Source organism: Nicotiana tabacum, chromosome 18 (assembly GCF_000715075.1).
Source record: "Nicotiana tabacum cultivar K326 chromosome 18, ASM71507v2, whole genome shotgun sequence".
Classification (NCBI taxonomy): Eukaryota; Viridiplantae; Streptophyta; class Magnoliopsida; order Solanales; family Solanaceae; genus Nicotiana; species Nicotiana tabacum.
Window position 1 is genome coordinate 157,867,895 of NC_134097.1, and position 22,219 is coordinate 157,890,113.

At 40.8% G+C, this 22,219-nt stretch overlaps 2 pseudogenes; one reads left to right on the top strand and one right to left on the bottom strand.

Annotated features, from left to right (window-relative positions):
- The window catches only part of LOC142172782 (U-box domain-containing protein 1-like), a 175,313-nt pseudogene that overhangs the window by 52,613 nt on the left and 100,481 nt on the right, over positions 1–22,219 (bottom strand).
- Positions 769–21,505, top strand: LOC107826828 (IQ domain-containing protein IQM2-like; annotated as a pseudogene).

Sequence of the window (22,219 nt, forward strand, 5' to 3'; positions counted from 1 at the left end):
TCATGCCCTTGAAGTTTACAATGTCTACAATATTTAGGCAGCATGTCATATTGAATTCTCACCCATTCAGTTCTTGTTGTTCCTTTAGCTTCATTGAATATGTCCATCCTCACCTTTTTAGGCAACTCTGCAAGTAGATCAACTAGTACCTTCACCCTAGCACAACTAGGTCTAGTTTTATTAAATGTTGCCATGTCTAGATGCATAGGTTTACCTACTGCTGAAGCTAGAGAAAATAGACATTCCTTTACAAAAAAGGTTGGAAATAGACCTGGGAATGAAATCCAAGCCATTGCCTTGGGTGTTTCTTCATCTGCTCTAAACTTTGAGTCATAAATTAATGGCCTAAGCTGATATTGATAGCCATCTCTGTCCTTTATGTAATGAGTTTTTGATGAGAAATGAAGATAGTCCTGCCTTAACGTCATTCTAATCAAAATATGTCTATCCCTTAGAAATCCAATGTTACATTCACCTTTAATTCCGCATTGAATTGGTATTAACTTACGCAGTTGTTGAATTTCTAGGCTGCCATAAGAATATTTACCAACTATTGCATATTGTAATCCTTCGATGATATCCATCCTTTCTACTTCTGCTTCTGTGAACTGAATAACATGTTCTCCATTCAATATTGTAGGTGGACGAATAGGAATTAGCTCAACTTCCTGTCGCTCCTGCATTGCAGTATTTAAAGTGCAAGGTTTCAGAAATTTGGAGTAATCCATCGGCTGTTTGTTGTTATTTGTGTTCCCTTATGTTTGTGCAATGTTTGGAGGAGGTTGTGTAGGCAGCGCAGCCACCAAATGTGGCTGGCCACCTGCCTGTGTGTCCATTACAGTTGTAATTCTCTAGCACTTTAATTACATGACAAAGGTGCAACAGCTTTGCAAGAAAATGATGCTACTGTAATTCGAATTAGCTTCACGTTACTTACTGCTTATGGCTGTGAATCCAATTTCACAGTCCAAACTGTAAAAAACAGTAATTTCGATTTAAAATGAAGCTTAGAATTCAAACCAATCTTAGAAGAGAAGGGAACACTTTCACGTTATCAAATTGTGCTTAAAAGTAGCGCTGGAATTAGTTGAATTGCTGAAATTGAATGAAGAACACTGTCTGCTACAGTAACTCGTGAAAATAAAATTAAGATCTACAAAAATTGACTATAGATCTGAAGTTGAAACCAATTGGGTATTATTCGTAAGGAAATTATGTATCTTTTGACACCAAGTTTGGTTAGTTCCACCACCGGATTCCGGAGTTATGACCGGAAAATGATGACGAAATTACTATTCCTTCTCTTCCTAGAGAGAAGGCAGAGGGGTATGGTCCTCCTTGGATATTGTTTTATTTTTCTATAAGTCATATTTCTAATTTCTTATATACCATTTATTTTCTTCGACATCATCACATCGACCTATTCGGGTGAAGAAAGCAAAATTGAAGAGAAAAATTGATGAAGGTGTTTTATCGGCTATGAAAATGGTCCAATCAAAAAATAATCGGCATGTTGAATGAAGACAGGTAGCGAGATATGGAGATAAAAGATAGAGCTTTCAAACTAAAATAATTTAAAGAAGAAAATAAAATCTTATTGTCGAATTTAGATTCTATTGATGATCCAAATATTCGTGAATTTATTCGACAAGAACAAAAATGAATATTTGATAAAAGAAAACAACAATTTCAACAGCCCCAACCACAACCATCCTCTGCCCCATACACGAAATATTTTAATGATATTGGTGGATCTGGAAGCGACCTTCCAGAGTACTAGATTATTATTGTAATTTTCTCATCCCATTATGTTATTTAATGTATTTTCAATTTAATCTATGTCAGTCGTTATTGTATTAAGTATTTGTTTTTATGATCATCAAACATTGTGTTATTTATTAACAACATATTATATTTCAGTTTTGTACTTTTTTTATGGTTATATATTTTTATACAATTATAATTTATAATAAAACTAATTTACAATTTTATATAAAAATAAAATATACGAAAATTAATTTATAAAAATTATACACCAAAACTAAAATATAAAATTAATATTATAAAGATATTACATAAAAATTATAATTAATTATAAAATTATAATATGTTAAATTAAAAGTATTATATGATAAAAGATAATATTAAAATAATGGTGAATAGTGATGGTGTTGATGAATTGTGTTAAGAGCCATTTGTACCTGATTGATCGACACAAACAAAATTAGTAAACAAGAAGGAAAGAGAAGCAAAACACAAAACTAAATAAACAGATAGTCAACACCGTAAGCTCCCTGGCAACGGTGCCAAAAAGTGATCGCTGCCAACTCGACGCTACACTAAGGTAGGAAGAGCGGGTCGCAATAGCTTTTACCCGATATGAGGGTCGGGATCGATTTCCTCAGGGAGCTAGTAGTGGAGTTGGATTGTCTGTCTATCCTAGAGATGTGTTTGTACTCCTAATGTCACTTCAAACATTTTTGGGTTTTCAAATTATAACTACTATTGCCAAACTATTAATTAAAACTAGATTATGCTATGAGATAATTGTTAAGTTGTATCTAATGGGAAGAAGGGCACTAGGGTCGTGACACTACCTAGATGGCTAATTGACGGGTAGATGTTACTAAGGTTCGATTGACATAATTGGGGCTTATGCTATAACCGTTGCACAATTTACCCACTCTCACACCTCTCGGTAGAGAAAGTAATTTTGCCCAATTGACTCTCTCGAGACCAAATGGGTAGGCAAATTAGACCAAGCAACTAGGGTTCAAGTAGGGTAATTACTCTCTCAAGGTTTAACCCGTTAATTGGGACTATCATTTCTCATGAGTCCATCCCAATTCCTTGTTGGGTCAATTTTGGGGTCATAGACTCTCTTTCTCAAGAAGAGTTAAACCCACAAAGCTTGAATCAGTTTTTGCAACCACCAATTCTAGATTAAAACATAAAATCAACCCAAATAACAAACACCCATAGTCAATCTAACACTAGATGACAATACCCATCAATTATCCACACTAGGGTTGAGGCACAACCCTAGCTAATGAGTTTAGCTACTCATGCTAGATAAATATATTGAAGAAATAGAGGAAGAACTAAGCATATTAATTAATTGATAAAATTAAACTACAAGAAGCTATCGTAAATGTAAAGCAAAAGTGCCAAAAATGGCTACAAAATTCGTTCTAACGAGCGCAACTCTTGTCTGATATATCTGATAACCTAAAAAATGGTAAAATGTTCTATTTATACTAGGCTGAAAAAATTGGACAAAAATACCCATGCGAGGTCAGTGTGGGCCACATTAAATGGACCGCGACCGCACTGGGCTCACTTCTGCTTCTCTGAACTTGGACTCCGCGGACCACGTAGAATGGACCGCGGTCGCGGAGGGAGCTGGCGCGGTCCGTGCAATCACGACCGCCGACCGCATGGCATTGGCTTTGCAAACTTTCATCTCTCTGACTCTTATGACCGCGGACCGCACAAAAGAGTAGTGCGGCCGCGGAGCCTCCACCGCGGACCGCGAGATGTGTACCGCAGCCGCGCTTCGTCTAGCCTGGTTTACGAAATCTCTGAACTACCTAGTGCGGCCGCATTCAACTTTGCGCGGTCCACACTGGACCTTTTTCCTTATATTTCTTGGTCTTTGCTACTTGAGCAGGTTTCACTCCTTTTTGTGTCGATCTTTGATATTTCGTCACTTTGTCGATCAAACCTGCAATCAAGCACAACTTGTGAGCCTTTTTAGGACTATTTTGTAACAATATATGATCAAATCATAGGCAAGTAGGGGCATAAAACATGTTAAAATACTAACTTATCAACTCCCCCAAACTTAAATCTTTGCTTATCCTTAAGCAAACAAAATAATACCTACCCCTTAAAGGAAAATCCAAGTAATTCCATCTGTCCTAAAGTAACCTCAACAAGCATCAATTGGGACTAACAATTTCCCTCAATACGAATGGATCATTAACAAAATTTAAACTTTGAAAAACTAAGGATGAAGTTTGACACAAGAGCACCAAGAATTGACTCATTACATCAAAGAACTCTCTCAATTACTTTGGTCACTGTGGAACCCAAACTCACACATCCTCAACTTTTCCTAAGCAAACCTCACCTTTTAAAGTATAAGCACGCAAACCAAGGTTAATGGGAATTCACTCGTCTCTCTCAAGGAAAGGTCACAAGTCCGGCTCTAAGTACCATATGCTTGACCCTCATGTAAGTATCCACTAATGCGAGCGTCATCCAACTCAAGATAATATAAGGCTTTTGTGGAGTCAATGTGAAGGCTTTTGGTTCAGGGTAGGAAAAGTTGTTGGTCTATATGGGTTTCATCTTCCCTTAAGTACTTCTTTTGATTCATTTTGGCACAATTCTTTTTGACTCTTTGAGTATTTCACTTCTTTTCAAGGGGTTAGAGAGATACATTGTTACTCTTTCTTATGCAATTCAAAACATTTCTCCTTTTTCTACTTTTTTCACACCTTTTTCACTTTTGTTTTTTTTGAATCCCGTTTTATTCTTTGCACATTGGGCTTTCTTTTTGTCTTTTTCTTTTCTTTCTTTTTCATCGCCTTCCTTTCCTTTTTGCTTTTGTACCTTTTATCACGTTGTTTCCTTTCTTGTCTCCCCCCTAAACTTAAACTTTTTCCATTACTCATTGGACGATTTGGGTGCCAAGAGAGGGTATAATTTAGAATGGGTATAGGCTTGTAGCATTGGTTTTTGAAAGAAAAGGGTTTAAGGCTCAAAACGGTTAGCTAGGGAATATATCATTGGTAGGCTATGGAATTGTTCGACTATTTTTTGGATCAAGAAGAGCCTATAATCACTTCTCAAGTCGAATTTTAATCAAAATTTCGCCTCAACAAACATTCAGGGCAAGTTCTAAACCATTGGCTCGGGATTTGGACTCACAATTCGATTTCTCAACACACACACTCAAGGATTGCTAAAGACATAGAGTCGGGGGCCCACAACAACCTTAGACACAATTGAGCACATAATACTCCCGAAAGACCACATGATGTTTGTTTGGTCAAAACAAGAGTCTCAAGGTCACTACTTTCACCATCCTAAACACAACCACTTGTCTTTGACCATGGGATCAAAGGTAAATGTGTTAGGCCCAAGTGAAGCTTTGCTTGAGGTACCATTAACTATAAACTACTAAAAACAAAAGAAAAATCTAAAATAGACTCAAACCCTTAAGAAGGTTGTCACGTCATCCATCATCGGGAAGAGCCACCCGGTTCGCACAATACTCCACCCTTGGAAAGAACCGTGGCATTAAGAAAACCAAGGATTTATTAAAAGCATCAAAACCGAAACAAAAAGGCTGTGAGCCTATCTACTAAGCTAAAAATGAAATATTTGTACGAAAATAGAAAATAGAATGAATATTTACAATAGGGGATTAGAATATACAACGGGGGATGAATATATATACAAAAATGTAACTTTATATACAGACCAAAGAGAAGATAAAAAGTGCGATAAAAGTAACTAAATGTAAAGTTATATACAGACCAAATAAAAAAAATCAACAGAAACATAAACTAATCCAACTAATATATACAATCATCCGGATAAAAAGTAGGGCGCACCCCCACAAATGAAAGCTGGCATTGTCCCCAATGCCAACTAAACAAATAAGCATCAAAAATCAAGATGAAAGGATATAGGAGCTCCTTAAGCCTCGTCTGTATGCATGAGAACATGAGTGGTCCCCAGGTCCTATGTATGTACGGGAACCTCAGACTGGTTCCCGGTCTCCTGCTGCTCAGCTTCTGGGACTGGGGCCTGGACCTGTACGGGCTGAATATCTGGATCAACCTGTGGCTGACTGGAGGAGACCTCCTATGGGTCTGCCAACCGGATGACCGCCTCGTCTGCACTAGGGAGCTTTCTCTTCTTCCTAGGAAGCCTCTGAGTCTGCTCCTGCTGTGGCTCTACTACTGGTGCTGATGCTGGGGCTGGATCCTCAAAATAGCAAGTCTAAAGGCAGCTGGTCTGCCTTCAGTTTGTCAACATCCTCCCTCAGTGCCTTCATAGACTCCTTGGAAGCCTATGTTTTGCGCAGTTTCTTGTGCTTCCTAGCAAGCTACTTCAAGGCTCTGCCATGTGAATCCACTGCCTTAGCCAAGACAACCTGAGAATCGAGGATCTTTTGCTGGTTGGCAAGAATCTCCTTAAGTGAATCCTCGATAGACTGGGGCACCTGCACTGGCTGTGGTGCCGACTGAGCCGCAATGGTAGAAGTCAAGGTGGACAACTTGGATAAAGCAGTTGCCATCCAGTTGTTCAAGCTATGAAGTGTCTGGCTCAGCTAGTGGGCGGTGATAGGATGGGCCCGGGAGGATGGAATCCCCGGGCCAGCTAAAGTAGAGGGACCAACAATAGTGGAAGGTTCGGGAGGCATGTCAACAACTGTGGAAGTAGGCTCAGTGGAGGGCTCTATCGCAACCGGCTCTTCAGACTGGCCGGTTGGGGCAGAAGTAGGCGGCTTGTAATTTTTGTCCTTGGGGTTGTCTGACCCCTTCAAACCGTACCATGAAAATAGAGCTATAGGTTTGACCTTGACGTCAAAAGGTCTCTTCTCCACCTCCAGGTCCCGGAAATACATAGTGAGGGTGCTGGGAAAAGGGTAGTTTCGGTCATGCTCAACCCCCACTGCAAAAATGACGCGGGATATCACATTGCCCACGTTGATAGGATATCCCGCCATAATAGAATCAACAAGAACAACCCGGGCAAGTGGAATAGTCTGATCATGGGTAGTAGGGTCGAGCCGACTACAGACAAAAGTCAACCACCCTCTAGCCTCAAAGTTAAAGGTTCTCCGAAGTATTTTGGCCCCCGCTTGCAACCACTCTGGAGCCGTACCCGGGATTGCCAGGTATGAAGTTAACCACAGACGAACCTCCTCGCTCATTGCCAACTTTTCATTGTAAAGGGACTCATCTTCATCATTGAACCCCAGGTATTAATTTAGTGCCTTCCCGATAAATACCACATTTTTGTTTCGCACTTTGGTCACCTTAGTGCCCTTCAAGATGTGAGCCACATTGCTATAAAACTCCTTGACCATGTGCTCATTCGCCTTCACATAATTATCTTTAAAGAACTCCCAACCCACTCGAGCCTGAAACTGTCTATGTACATTAGGGTGTAGGGGTAGAAGGTCTCTGTCAACGAAGCTCCTCTCAAGAATCAACTTTCATGATGGCCACCATTCCCTAAATTTGTGGAACGCCACCTGGCTTGCGAATCTATCTTCCCATATAGCGGGATTCCTAGTCCGGTCAGCACCCCCAACCTGAGGCACACCACCCCCAGTAACTCCCCATCTCACTCATCACCCTTAGCACCCTCTCCAGATAGTGACGCTGTGGGAGAGGTAGAGTATTCATCCTCACTACCTGCCGCTGAGCCCTCAGACGACCCAGAAGAAATGTTGATTAAAGCTCGAGCATCGGGGGAAGATGGAGGAGTGTCTCTATGTATGGCATTCTCCGGAAACAGGATGTATAGAGGGACTGAATCTGAAGAGATCTCCCGGGAGGGCTCGTACTCACTCCCCGAGGTGTCAATGGCTCTATCAGCCGCTTTGATTGTTTTCCTCATTTCTTTTATGTTTTTTCTAGCTTGGGAGTGAGTTTTACCATCCTTTTCTTCCCTCCCCGGGAGGAACTACCTCGCCCGGGTTGTTTGGAACCTCTACTTTGTTGTTTGACCATTATCTGCAAGCACACACATCTAACATGGTTAGTATCAGCACAGGCGGTGAAACAAGTGTTGAAATTGAATTGCAGACATCATATTACATGTTGCAGAAATAGTTGCAGAACAGAGCACCGCGGCCCACACAAACAGGAGTACGGCCGCACTGGGGGCACCACGAACCGCGCAAAGGCGACCGCGGTCCGTATTGGGACAAGGACCTGGAAAAACATCTCTCTGAATCTCCTCATCGTGGTCCGCACAAAAAGTAGTGCGGCCGCATTGGGGCACCTTGGATCGCATAAAAGCAATCGCGGTCCATACTAAGGTGAGGTCTATAACACCACCTCTCTAAATCCAACCACCGCGGCCCGCACAAAGAAGCACCGCAGCCGCAGTGGGCCAGTGCAGACCGCATAAAGTGCATTGTGGACGCACTGGGCATAGGTTCAATTTCAGTCACTTGGGCACCGCGGTCCGTGCAAAATGGTAATGCGGACCGCGTCAAGGCACCGCGTGCCGCGAAGAGTATTTTGCACAAGCACTAATTTAGGATTTCATTTTTTTGCACAATTGTTCAAGTTAGTTCACCTACTTTCTCCCTACTCACTTGCCCAACCATTATGCATATCCAGTATACAAACCCAGCATTTAAAACTACTCTAAGCTAACAACTAAATAAAGAAAAAGAAACTAACGAGAAGAAAAAGAAGTTATGAGCTAATGGTAATAAACAAAACAAAATTAATTAAGTAAATGCACAAGGACTGAGTGAAACATTACCAGATGAGAAGATGAAATGTAATTAGTCAATCTTAAGTAAGAATCACAGTCACAAGAGGTTATGAACAGTACTTTTATGTCTCTGAGTGTAAAAACTTCGAAAAGGGTAAATAGTGACCTGTGGGGTTTATTTATAGAAAAACATTGGGACCCAGCCTTACCTACCAACGCAGCCGCGCAAAACCGACCGCGGACCGCACTGGGTTTGTTCAAATGAAGCTTGAGTAGGCAACCTCCGCGGACCACACAAAATAGACCACGGCCGCGGAGGTCCACCGCGGACCGCACTAAATGGCATGTGGCCGCGGTGGCAAACTTCAGAGAGCACCACTTTTCACCATCACCAGTGCGGACCGCACAAAGTGCAATGCGGCCGCACTAGCAACCTTCAGAGACTATTCAACTTTTTCTTTCAAACTATTTTACACTGCATCAACTCAATCCCTGCAACATCTCACAATCAGTTAGCTCAAAAATCAAACCTACTACCAAGAAAACACAGAAAACAACAAAAAGAAAAAGACATAGGTTGCCTACCACACAACGCCTCATTTTACGTCGCGGTACAACGCAAGTTACCAGCACATCACTGTAGATGGAGAAGTGCCACCACGTGGCTATCATCAAATTTCCCAAGATAATGCTTGACCCGATGTCCATTGACTCTGAATACTTCACCATTCTTGTTCCTTAGATCAAGAACAACAAATGGGGTCACGAACACAACTTCAAAAGGACCACTCCACTTTGACTTGAGCTTACCCAGAAACAGACGTAACCGAGAATTGAACAAGAGAACCATATCTCCAACCTTGAACTCCTTGCCCCGAGCATATTTGTCGTGAAGGTACTTCATTTTGTCCTTGTACAAGGACGATCTGGAGTAGGCATGGAATCTAAACTCATCGAGCTCGTTAAGTTGTTTAACCCGAAGATTTGCCGCAACATCCCATTCTAAGTTCAACTTCCTCAAAGCCCACATGGCCTTGTGCTCTAATTCTACTGGAAGATGGCAAGCTTTCCCAAATGTCAACCGATACGGAGACATACCAATCGGAGTTTTGTAAGCCGTTTGATAAGCCCAAAGAGCGTCATCCAGCTTTTTCGACCAATCGGTCCTATTAGCATTGACAGTTTTAGACAAGATACTCTTAATTTTTCTGTTGGAGACTTCCACTTGGCCACTAGCTTGAGAATGATAGGGGGTCGAAACCTTATGATTGACACCGTACTTAGAAAGCAACGTGTTGAAAGCCTTGTTGCAAAAGTGAGACCCCCCATCGCTAATGATAGCACAAGGAGTGCCAAACCTTGTGAATATACTTTTTTTCAAAAATGCCACAACACTCCGGGCTTCATTGTTGGGCAAAGCCACGGCTTCAACCCATTTTGAGACATATTCCACCACCACGAGAATGTAAGTGTTTCCACAAGAGCTCACAAAAGGACCCATGAAATCGATGCCCCAAACATCAAAAATATCCACTTCGAGAATTGTATTGAGGGGCATCTCATCCCTTTTAGAAATTTCATCGGCTCTTTTGCATTCATCACATCTCTTGACCACATCACCCGCATCTTTAAACAGGGTAGGCCAATAAAATCTGCAACTAAGCACTTTAGAAGCCGTTCTCGCCCTGCCATGATGGCCACCATAAGGTGAAGAATGGCAAGCCTCTAGGATACTCAATTGTTCTTCCTCCGGGACATATCTACAGATCATACCATCCGTGCAAATCTTGAACAAGTATGGCTCATCCCAATAGAAATCCAAACTATCCCGCTTGAGCTTCTTCCTTTGGTTAGAAAAGAGCTCACACAAGATTATTTCGGTCACAAGGTAATTGGCAACATCGGCAAACCATGGCATATCCTTCATTGAAACCGCAAGGAGTTGTTCGTCGGGAAATGAGTTATTGATCTTAAGGCCGTCACAAGGCCTCCCCTCCTCCTCCAAATGGGACAAGTGGTCCGCCACTTGATTCTCACTACCCTTCCAGTCAACAATTTTTAGATCAAACTCTTGAAGAAGTAACACCCATCTCATCAATCTCGCCTTGGAGTCTTTCTTGGTTATCAAATACCTAAGGGCAGTGTGATCAGTGTGCACTATAACATTGGACCCCATAAGGTAAGGTCGAAACGTTTCCATAGAAAACACAATAGCCAACAATTCTTTCTCGGTGACTGTATAGTTTCTTTGAGCCTCATTCATGGTCTTGCTTGCGTAGTACATCAGATGAAATATCTTGTTGATTCTTTGGCCCAAAACAACCCCAACCGCAACGTCACTAGCATCGCACATGAGCTCAAAAGGCAAGGTCCAATTTGGTGCGGTAATGATGAGGGTAGACGTCAACTTGAGCTTAAGAAGCTCGAATGCTTGCATACAACTCTCATCGAACAAGAACTTTGCATCTATCTCTAGCAACTTGCACAACGGATGTACCACTTTAGAAAAATCCTTTATGAACCTTCGGTAGAAACCCGCATGCCCAAGGAAACTCCTCACCCCTTTGACAGAAGTAGGGGGAGGGAGCCTCAAAATAACCTCAATCTTGGACTTATCAACTTCAATTCCTTGCTTCAAGATCTTGTGACCCAACACTATACCTTCTTCTACCATAAAATGGCACTTTTCCCAATTGAGAACAAGGTTGGTGTCTTCACATCGGGCCAACACTCTATCCAAGTTTACCAAGCACTCCTCAAAAGAATCCCCAACTACGGTGAAATCATCCATGAAAACCTCCAAGATATACTCCACCATGTCGGTGAAAATAGCCATCATGCAACGTTGGAAGGTCGCCGGAGCATTACACAATCCAAATGGCATTCTAGAGAAAGCGAATGTCCCATAAGGACATGTAAAGGTGGTCTTCTATTGGTCCTCCGGGGGCAATTAGAATTTGATTGTACCCCGAGTAACCATCCAGAAAGCAATAGAAAGCCCGGCCCGCAAGACGATCAAACATTTGGTCAAGGAATGGCAATGAGAAATGATCTTTTCTAGTCACCTTGTTCAGCTTCTGGTAATCCATACAAACTCTCCACCTGGTGACCATTCTAGTGGGAATGATCTCATTGTTATCATTGGTCACCACGGTCATACCACCCTTCTTCGGCACACATTGCACCGGAGAAGTCCATGAACTGTCAGAAATAGGATAAACCACCCCAGCATCTAGCCACTTGATAACCTCTTTCTTCACCACCTCTTGCATCGCCTCATTTAGTCTTCTTTAATGCTCCAAGGAAGGATTTGCATCCTCCTCCAAGATGATTTTGTGCATGCAAAATGCGGGGCTTATTCCCCGAATATCAGCTAGAGTCCATCTGATTGCCCTTTTCCACTTTTGAAGAACCGCCAAGGTGGCCTCAACCTGCATGTTAGTAAGCCAAGAAGAAAGAATAACAGGTAAAGTAGAATTTGAACCCCAGAATTCATACCTGAGGTATGGAGGAAGTGGCCTCAACTCCAACACCGGTGGCTCCTCAATCGATGGCTTTATTGGTGGAGTTTTGCGATTTTCAAGATCTAAAGATAGCCTCCTAGGCTCATATGAATATGAACCCATACCATGCAATGCATTCGCGCACTCCACTCTACTAGCATCATCATTGACATCCATATTAAGAAGCACGACCTCAAGGGGATCTTTAACATGGATCATGGAACTTGTGTCATCCACTATCACAGCTGCGACAATGTCCACAAATGAACACACCTCCGTGCTATTGGGTTGTCTCATTGATTTGTAAACATGGAATACCACCTTGTCATCCCCCACTCGTAAAGTCATCTCACCCGCTTCAACATCAATCAATGCCTTCCCCGTAGCTAGGAAAGGTCTACCAAGAATAATCGGCACTTCAAACTCCACCTCACAATCCAATATGACAAAATCGGCCGGCAATATAAACTTATCCACCCGGACAAGTACATCATCGATTATGCCCAAAGGTCGCTTCATCGATCGATCCACCATTTGAAGTCTCATTGAGGTAGGTCGAGGTTGTCCAATTCCCAAAGTCTTGAAGACCGAGTACGGCATCAAATTTATGTTATGCCCCAAGTCACAAAGTGCCTTGGCAAAATCTGCACTTCCGATAGTACAAGGGATAGTAAAAGCTTCGGGGTCCTCAAGCTTGGGTGCCATTGAATGCACTATGGCACTCACTTGATGAGTCATTTTAATTGTTTCACACTCCATCGACCTCTTCTTTGTTACCAAATCTTTCATGAATTTAGCATTCCCCGGCATTTTCTCAAGTGCCTCCACTAAAGGCACGTTGATTGTGAGGCTCTTCATCATGTCAATGAACTTTTTGAATTGATTGTCACTCTTTTGCTTTGCTAACCGTTGAGGATAAGGTGGAGGTGGCCTAGGCAAAGGTGCCTTGGACTTTGGTACAACCGGCTTGGGCATGTCAATCACATGTTCCCTAGACGGGTTTACGGCATCTTGAATCTCTACCTCAGTTTCATCATCAATATCAATCCGCACATCATTGTTCACATTTTGATTAACCACATCATCAACAATCAAAGGTACATCATCATCCCGCAACTCAACATCTTCATCCACAACTTGCTTTTGCTTTGAGGCATTCACATCACAGCCTCTCCCACTTCTTGTTGTAACCGCCATTACATGACTATTATTCCCACCCTTCGGGTTCACTACCATATAACTTGGTAGAGAACCCTTGGGACAAGTATTCAACGCTTGAGAGATTTGCACCTCCAAGTTCCGGATAGATGTATTATGAGAAGCTAATTGGGCATCAGAATCTTGGTTCTTTTTCATCATTTGCTAGAACATGCTTTCAATTCTCCGTATATCATTCCTGGAAGAACTAGGACCTTGAGAAGGAAAGGGGGTAGATTGTTTTGTTGTTGGTGCATGGGAGGCCTTTGAAAGCCTTGCCCCCCGTTGCCTTGGTTCCCCCTATTGTTCCACCCTCTTTGATTGTTATTGTTGCCCCAATTATTGTTATTACCATTCTAATTCCCTTGGTTGCTTTGATTACCCCAATTGTTGTTTTGGTTGTTATTATTCAAATTGCCACCACCTTGTTGTTGATTGTTTTTATTCCAATTACCTTCGCCTTGTTGTTGATTGCCCCAATTTCCTTGAGGAAGCCATTGTTGATTCGAAGAGTTGCCTTTATTACCTTGGTAGTTATTGACATATTGGACCTCTTCGCTTTGATCATCATAGCACTCATTTGAATAACCACCACCATCATTGTTGTTGTCATATTGTTCACAATTACCTTGAGGTTGTTGTACTCTTTTCCTCCTTTTAAACATAGAAACACCTTCCATTGACTTGGCGCGGGTTTTGGACTTGTTGAAATTGCGCCTTTTCCAATTGATTCATAGTTATTGTAAGCTCGACAATAGCTTGGCCATGATCGTGAAATTCCTTGTGCAAATGGATGACCGTGGGGTCACCTTGGGGCACGTTTTCTCGGCTTTGCCATGCTGAAGAGGTGTCGGCCATTTCATCAAGTACATCACATGCCTCTTGGTAAGAAAGTTTCATAAAGTTCCCTCCGGCCAATTGGTTCACAATGCATTGATTCGTGGTATTGATGCCCCGATAAAAGGTTTGTTGAATCATAGCCTCGCTCATGTCGTTATTAGGGCACTCTTTCACCATTGTTCTATATCTTTCCCATATCTCGTGCAAAGGTTCCATTGGCTCTTGCTTGAAGGCTAGAATTTCATCCCGAAGAGCCGCCATATGACTTGGAGAAAAGAACTTGGCAATAAATTTGTCTGCCAATTCATCCCATGTTGTAATAAAATAATTGGGGAGCCTTTCTAACCAATCCAATGCTTTACCCCGAAGAGAGAATGGGAAAAGCCTCAATCTCAACGCATCTTTGGACACGTTTGTCTGCTTGCTACCCCAGCATGTATCCACGAACCCCTTCAAGTGCTTGTAGTCATTTTGATCGGAGGCGCCCGTGAAATACCCTCTTTGCTCGAGCAATGTCAACAAAAAATTTGTGATTTGAAAGTTCCCCGCCCGGATTCGGGGAAGAACAATAGTACTGGCGTATCCTTGATTTGGTAAAACTATGGGAGCCACTCTCGGCGGTGCCGGAGGAGGGTCTGGAATATTGTTGTTCTCATTTGCATTTACATTGGCATTTTGGCCTCTCCGTGGAACATGAGGTAAGACCTCATCTTGTTCTAGATCCTCTACCTCCTCCCCCGCTATCATATTGCCAAGAGGGTCATTTGCATTAAGATCCATTCGTACCTGATTGATCGACACAAATAAAATTAGTAAACAAGAAGGAAAGAGAAGTAAAACACAAAACTAAATAAACAGATAGTCAACACCGTAAGCTCCCCGGCAACGGCGCCAAAAAGTGATCGCTGCCAACTCGACGCTATACTAAGGTAAGAAGAACGTGTCGCAATAGCTTTTACCCGATATGAGAGTCGGGATCGATTTCCTTGGGGATCTAGTAGTGGAGTTGGATTGTCTGTCTATCCTAGAGATGTATTTGTACTTCTAATGTCACTTCAAACATTTTTTGGGTTTTCAAATTATAACTATATTTTTATAATACTAATGATTAACACTAAATTATGCTACGAGAATATTGCTAAGTTGTATCTAATGGGAAGAAGGACACTTGGGTCGTGACACTACCTAGGTGGCTAATTGACAGGTAGATGTTACTAAGGTTTGATTGATATAATTGGGGCTTATGCTATAACCGTTGCACAATTTTATCCACTCTCACACCTCTCGGTAGAGAAAGTGATTTTGCCCATTTGACTCTCTCGAGACCAAATGGGTAGGCAAATTAGACCAAGCAACTAGGGTTCAAGTAGGGTAATTACTCTCTCGAGGTTTAACCTGTTAATTAGGACTATCATTTCTCATGAGTCCATCCCAATTCCTTGTTGGGTCAATTTTGAGGTCATAGACTCTCTTTCTCAAGAAGAGTTAAACCCACAAAGCTTGAATCAGTATTTGCAACCACTAATTCTAGATTAAAACATAAAATCAACCCAAATAGCAAACACCCATAGTCAATCTAACACTAGATGGCGACATTCATCAATTACCCACACTAGGGTTGAGCCACAACCCTAGCTAATGGGTTTAGCTACTCATGCTAGATAAAGAAATTGAAGAAATAGATGAAGAACTAAGCATATTAATTAATTGCAAAAATTAAACTACAAAAATCTATCGTAAATGTAAAGCAAAAGTGCCAAAAATGGCTACAAAATTCGTTCTCACGAGCGCATCTCTTGTCTGATATATCTGATAACCTAAAAATGGTAAAATGTTCTATTTATACTAGGCTGGAAAACCCGGACAAAAATACCCCTGCGGGGTCAATGCGGGTCGCATCAAATGGAACGCGGCCGCACTGGGCTCACTTCTACTTCTCTGAACTTGGACTCCACGGACCGCGTAGAATAGACCGCGACCGCGGAGGGAGCTGGCGCGGTCCGCGCAATCACGACCGTGGAACGCATGGCATTGGCTTTGCAAACTTTCATCTCTCTTACTCTTATGACCGCGGATCGCACAAAAGAGTAGTGCGGCCGCGGAGCCTCCACCGCGGACCGCGAGATGTGTACCGCGGCCGCGCTTCTTCTAGCCTGGTTTACCAACTCTCTGAGCCACCTAGTGTGGCCGCATTCAACTTTGCGCGGTCCGCACTGGGCCTTTTTCCTTAGATTTCCTGGTCTTTGATACTTGAGCAGGTTTCACTCCTTTTTGAGCCGATCTTTGACATTTCGTCACTTTGTCGATCAAACCTGCAATCAAGCACAACTTGTGAGCCTTTTTAGGATTATTTGGTAACAATATATGATCAAAGCATAGGCAAGTAGGGGCATAAAACATGTTAAAATCCTAACTTATCAATATGCTCGTCACCTCATATATGTATCACCCCCGCATGTAGCAAACAATGTCAAATAGGAGGAAAAATTTCCTCAACAAAGTTAGGCAAGACACTTATCTCGAACAAGCCAATTACAATACCGAGCAAGCCAAGCGATGCTTCAAAAATTCCATCACGCGCGTAGTGACCTCCGAACAGCTCAAACTAGCTAAAAGCAATTCAAATACATCAAATAAAGCCCAAGGAAACAATTCCAAATGATAAAGATCGAATCCTAAATCAAATCTCAAATCCGGCCAAAAATCACACCCGAGCTCACGCCTCGGAACCCGACAAAACTTACAAAATCTGATAACTCATTCAATTATGAGTTCAACCATACTAGTTTCACTCAATTCCGACTCCAAATCGATGTTCAAAACTTAAAAATCCATCTTATGAAACTTTAGGCCAAAACCCCCAATTTCCTCTTTAAAGTTCATCAACCAAAATGTAAAATTGAAGATAGATTCATGAAATATAACCAAAACCAAGTAGAGAACACTTACCCTAATTCATATGGTAAAACAATCTCCTCAAATATTTCCCAATTCCGAGCTCCCCAACTCAAAATATGTTAAATGAACAAAATCCTAATTTTGATACTGTTTTCCTTGTTTCTTGTGATAATGATATCAAAATTCGCTTTTGATGCCTCCAATGGATTCTTAGTAAAATTTTAGTCAAGTTAGGCTCTTGAATAACTCCATTTGACCTTATAGTGAAGGAGATATGTTGGTTTTAATATTTGAAGAAAGTGTAGATTTTTAAATACGAAGTCAGTGACAATTTCGTAATTAATCTAAAAAATCTGGTAACCCAATTCTTAGTAAAATGGCCATAAACTCCTCATATGATGTCCAAATTCGACGATTCATTTTTCTATAGGTTCGTAATTGTGATACGGATCTAATGGTTCAATAAAAATATATAGTGGAGCTAATTTGATAAGTGTAGTACCATTTATGCTTGAAGAAACAACTTCGAAACATAAAAAAAGAGCGCAACACGACCCAAACATATCCGAAACTCACCCGAGCCCCTCGAGACAACATCCAAACATACCAACAAGTGCCATAACATAATACAGACTTACTCGAGGATCCAAAACACACATAGCAACATCTAAACGTCGAATCACACCTCAATCCAAAAATCAATGAACTTGAAACTTCAAACTTCCACAACCGATGTTGAAACCCATCAAATCACGTCCAATTGACCTCAAATTTTACAATCAAGTCACATTTGACATTACGGGCATGTTCCAACTTCCGGACGTGAAATCCGGACCCGATATCAATAAGACCACTCTCGGTGAAACTTTCCGAAAAAATCCAACTTTCACCACTTCGAACCATATTCAACTAAGGACCTCCAAATCACAATCCGGACACGCTCCTAAGTCCAAAATCACCCAACGGAGCTAACAAAACCATCAAAATTCCTATCCGAGGTCAAATACTAAAAAATCAAATTCGGCCAACTCTTTCAAATTTGAAGCTCCCTAGTTGAGAATCATTCTTCCAAATTAGTCCCAAATAACCTGAAAACCAAAATCGGCGATTCTCATAAGTCAAAATACTTCATACGAAGCTACTCACGCCCGTAAACTACCGAGCGAAGTGCAAATACTCAAAACGACCAGTCGGGTCGTTACAATTTTTTGTGCACAAAGAGCACCGTTCAAGAACTCCATAACCAACCTACTTGTTGGGGTTACCAACCCTCTTACTTTGGAAAGAATTGTCCAGGAAGCTCAAGACAAGTGTGACCCTCTAAATGCCAAGATTGTAGCTTGTTGCCTTATGATTTATGGTGGTATTGTGCCAAAGGTTGTCAATGTTATAGTGGCCACCATCTCATGTCACGTTGACATAGATCACATCTTCTCCTTATATTTCCCAGGATACCTTTGTGTAGAGACAATTGGCAGGGTGTGCTACTAACACCTCTCTTGACGCGAACTTTGAGAATAAGGTTCTTTTCGAGGAAGGGAGTATTATTGTGAACCAACCTTACTTGTTAAGGGATTATGGGCCAGAAATACGGAACGAGGCTGACCCAGTTGGAACTATTGGGCCAATAGCTAAAGGCTCAATGATTGAACAACCAAATAGAATACTAGTACATTATATTTGGGATATAGGGGGAGATACGGGGCATGCGTATTGTTGAGTAAAATGTCTGTTTCTCCTCATCTTCCTTCTCGAGTGTTCTGTATTCTCTCATTCTCATTCGTAGTCTGAGCTTCTCATCCCTTCATCTCTATCCTTTGTATTTCAGCTTAGTATCTCTAATTCATGTAATAGTTTTGAGTTGAGTTGTAATTTCCTGTCACTGCTGAAGTAATAGAAGTGTTGAAAAACTGATTCGTTACACGTGATGAGTGCTGAGAAGCCATTCAAGTTTTGTGGTATATAATATGTCGAAATGGTAAATAAGAATAAATACAGTGTTGCAGCTTTCATGTAATGACTATCTTTCTATATGGATATTTTGGTAATAAAGTCTTACTATTATCTTTATGTATTTGGTATGGAAATTTTGAGAGGTTGAGCTGACTAAATTAGAAAATTCTATGCATTTCGGTTTTCCGAGGTGTTTGGGTTTTAGAAAATGCCATTGAGGAATGGCTATTTGAATATATTCAGTTTTTGAGATTTTTAACGACGGATTGTAAAGTTTATGTTTAGTATTGTTTAGTATCTGTATTGGGAAAAATCAGGTCAATATGTCAAATTAACTTAAAGGTGACACGTCATGACACGTGGACTGGTAAAAGAATGACAGTTGGCGAAGAATAGTTGAAGAGACACGAGCTTCAACAGACACGGGTATAAGCTTCAACAGGCACGGGCATGAGCTTTAACAGGCACGGGCAGAGATCTCAAAAAGGCAGAAAGGATAAGTGCTCGAACCTATTAATAATTGAGGGTCGCATCAGAGGAATGAACCTACATAGCAAAAAGAGTACATATATGTATCATTGGTAATTAATAGACATTAATTACGGAAAACGTTATGGAATCCGTATTGATTCAGTTATGATTACCAATTATAACGTTGCATTAAATGCCTTTAATTGTCATAAAGACTCTATTATGATAGAATCTGAACGTATTACCTAGAGATAGCTCTAAAAGGAGAAGACTGATCATTTGTAAGGACACGAAAGACTATTGGAATATACTGATTAAATTTGCTTTCTTCTGTTCATCTTGTTGTTGTTGAAAATCAATTTCTTTTATTCGTTTTATATTTGATTATCAGTAACCCGAGTTCTTCTAAAATAAAGTTTTGACCGAAATTCCTATTTTTGGTTAAACAGTATCCTCCTTTTATAGTTTCCATTTTGTTTTTGAGACAATTGAATCTGCCTTGTAAATGTTCTGCAGCTGTTGAGCAAATATGTCTTGCTTGACTTGTTTAACTATAAAAATAAAAACGTGCATTTCTATTATGTCCAAGGGCAGGAGTTGGAAACTGCCCTTGAATCTGTCATTGTGAAATCTATTGATTTTGGATACGATGAGGGAAAGACGCCCCTACAATCAGTTAGCTTCAAGAGCCAAGATACAGAACCAACAATATTGCAATCGGATGGCTTTGGAAAGATGTCGATAGAAAAAACTGTCAGCTTTAGGACAATGGAAAATGCAATGGAGTTCAGTAAAACTTCATCAGAAGAGAAGCACAAGTTTAACGAGTTTCGTAGGTTAATTAGAAAGCATGAACTGAGAGTCTCCGAAATCTCCTATAAAATATACTAGCAGCCCCAAACATGAGGCAGCTTTAAAGTTGCAGAAAGTGTACAAAAGCTTTAGGACTAAAAGAAAATTAGCAGACTTTTCAGTAAGTAGAATTTCTTCGGTATACTAAATTTGTGTTATATGTCAATTTTTATAATTTTGCTAATGTGGAAAAGGTTTCCTGTGGAACAGATTGACCCACGACATCGTTATGGACACAACTTGCATTTCTATTATGTCCAATGGCTGCATTCTCAAAGCAAAGAGCCATTCTTCTACTGGTAATTGTCTAGATAACGAATGATTGAATTGCAACAATAATGCGACATAAACTTTTCTCATTTGATAACTGTATTTCTCTGAATCAGGTTGGATATTGGAGAAGGAAAAGAAGTGAATATTGTTGACAAATGCCCTCGATGGAAACTTCAGCAGCAGTGTATTAAATACCTTGGTCCGGTAGGTCTTAGCTCCATTTATCAGTTTGTTGTAATGAGTATCTCGCTAATTGCTCTTATGGGGGTTTGAAAATTTACTTACCATCGGTTTTTTGTTCATTCACAACAGATGGAAAGAAAGGCTTATGAAGTTGAAGTGCAAGATGGGAAGCTCTTGTACAAGGAAACGGGGAAGCTCCTTAACACTACTGATGAACCAAAAGGCGCTAAGTGGATTTTTGTCCTCAGCACCTCTAAAACTTTATATATTGGCAAGAAAACGAAAGGCACATTACAGCACTCTAGTTTCTTGGCTGGAGGAGCCACATTAGCGGCTGGGAGAATAGTTGCCGAACAAGGAGTATTGAAGGTATGTTGATATATCACTTGCACGCTTCCAGTTCGACTTATATTGATACCTTATTCTGATTCTGATCTAACTCCTTTTGTCTTCATTAACTGAATTCTACAGGCTGTCTGGCCTCATAGTGGACATTACCGACCTACCCCAGAAAACTTCCAGGACTTTGTTTCATTCATGAGGGAGAACAATGTCGACCTCAATGATGTTAAGGTACAAATTTGATCCTTTTAGGTCTTAGTTCATACTTTTCTAAAATAGAGTCACATGCTGATTAGTTTCACATTACGCAGCTTGATTCCGACGAAGATGAGGAAGAATCCATTGGCAAGAAGAGTGGTGTTTTCCTCAGAGGAAACTCTTCTGAGGATGACTTGCGAAAAGATGTTTTGGAGACGGAAGCGAATGATTTAGAAGAGTCGACTTCAGAGAAAAGTGACTTGAAAGTACAACAGAATGCTGCTGATATACAACTTGTTGCGGAAGCCAAATGTATATAGTGTGAATAAGTCACAACTACTATACCAAAAATTATGACAGTCATCAAATAATAAATAAGATAATAAAGCAACAATAAAAGAAACATCAGAATTTACGAGGTTCGGCTAATTTTGTCTACTCCTCGGACACAACCAATATTTTATTCCACTCCAAAATACAAGTGAAATAATACTAAAGAGAGAAGATACAAATGTCTTAAACAGATGAGAAGACAAATGAGAGGTGTGTTTAAATCCTAAACATTAGGCCTTCTTTTATAGGAAAAAATCCCCCCCAAACTCAAGAGCCCACCGATGTGGGACAAAGAGTTTGCCAAACTTCAATAAATCTCCACCTTGGCAAAATTCCACATCTTCAATTTTCTCTCAATAACAAATTTCAAAATTTTGATTGTGTCTAAATCTTCAATCTTTAGTGTTCAACAATGTTGATCAAATCCAAACAATGTTGAAACTTGATCGCAATCACCACCTTTGTCAGTTTATTAGCAGGATTCTCCGTAGTATGAATTTTCTTCACCGTGACTCCTCCTTCATCTATGATTTCTCGTACGAAATGATACCGAACATCAATATGCTTCGTCCTTGCATGATAAACTTGGTTTTTCGCTAATTGAATAACACTTTGACTATCACAAAAAATTGTGATACCTTTTTGTTCAACACCAAGCTCCTTTAGCAATCATTGAAGCCAAATTGCCTCCTTCACAGCCT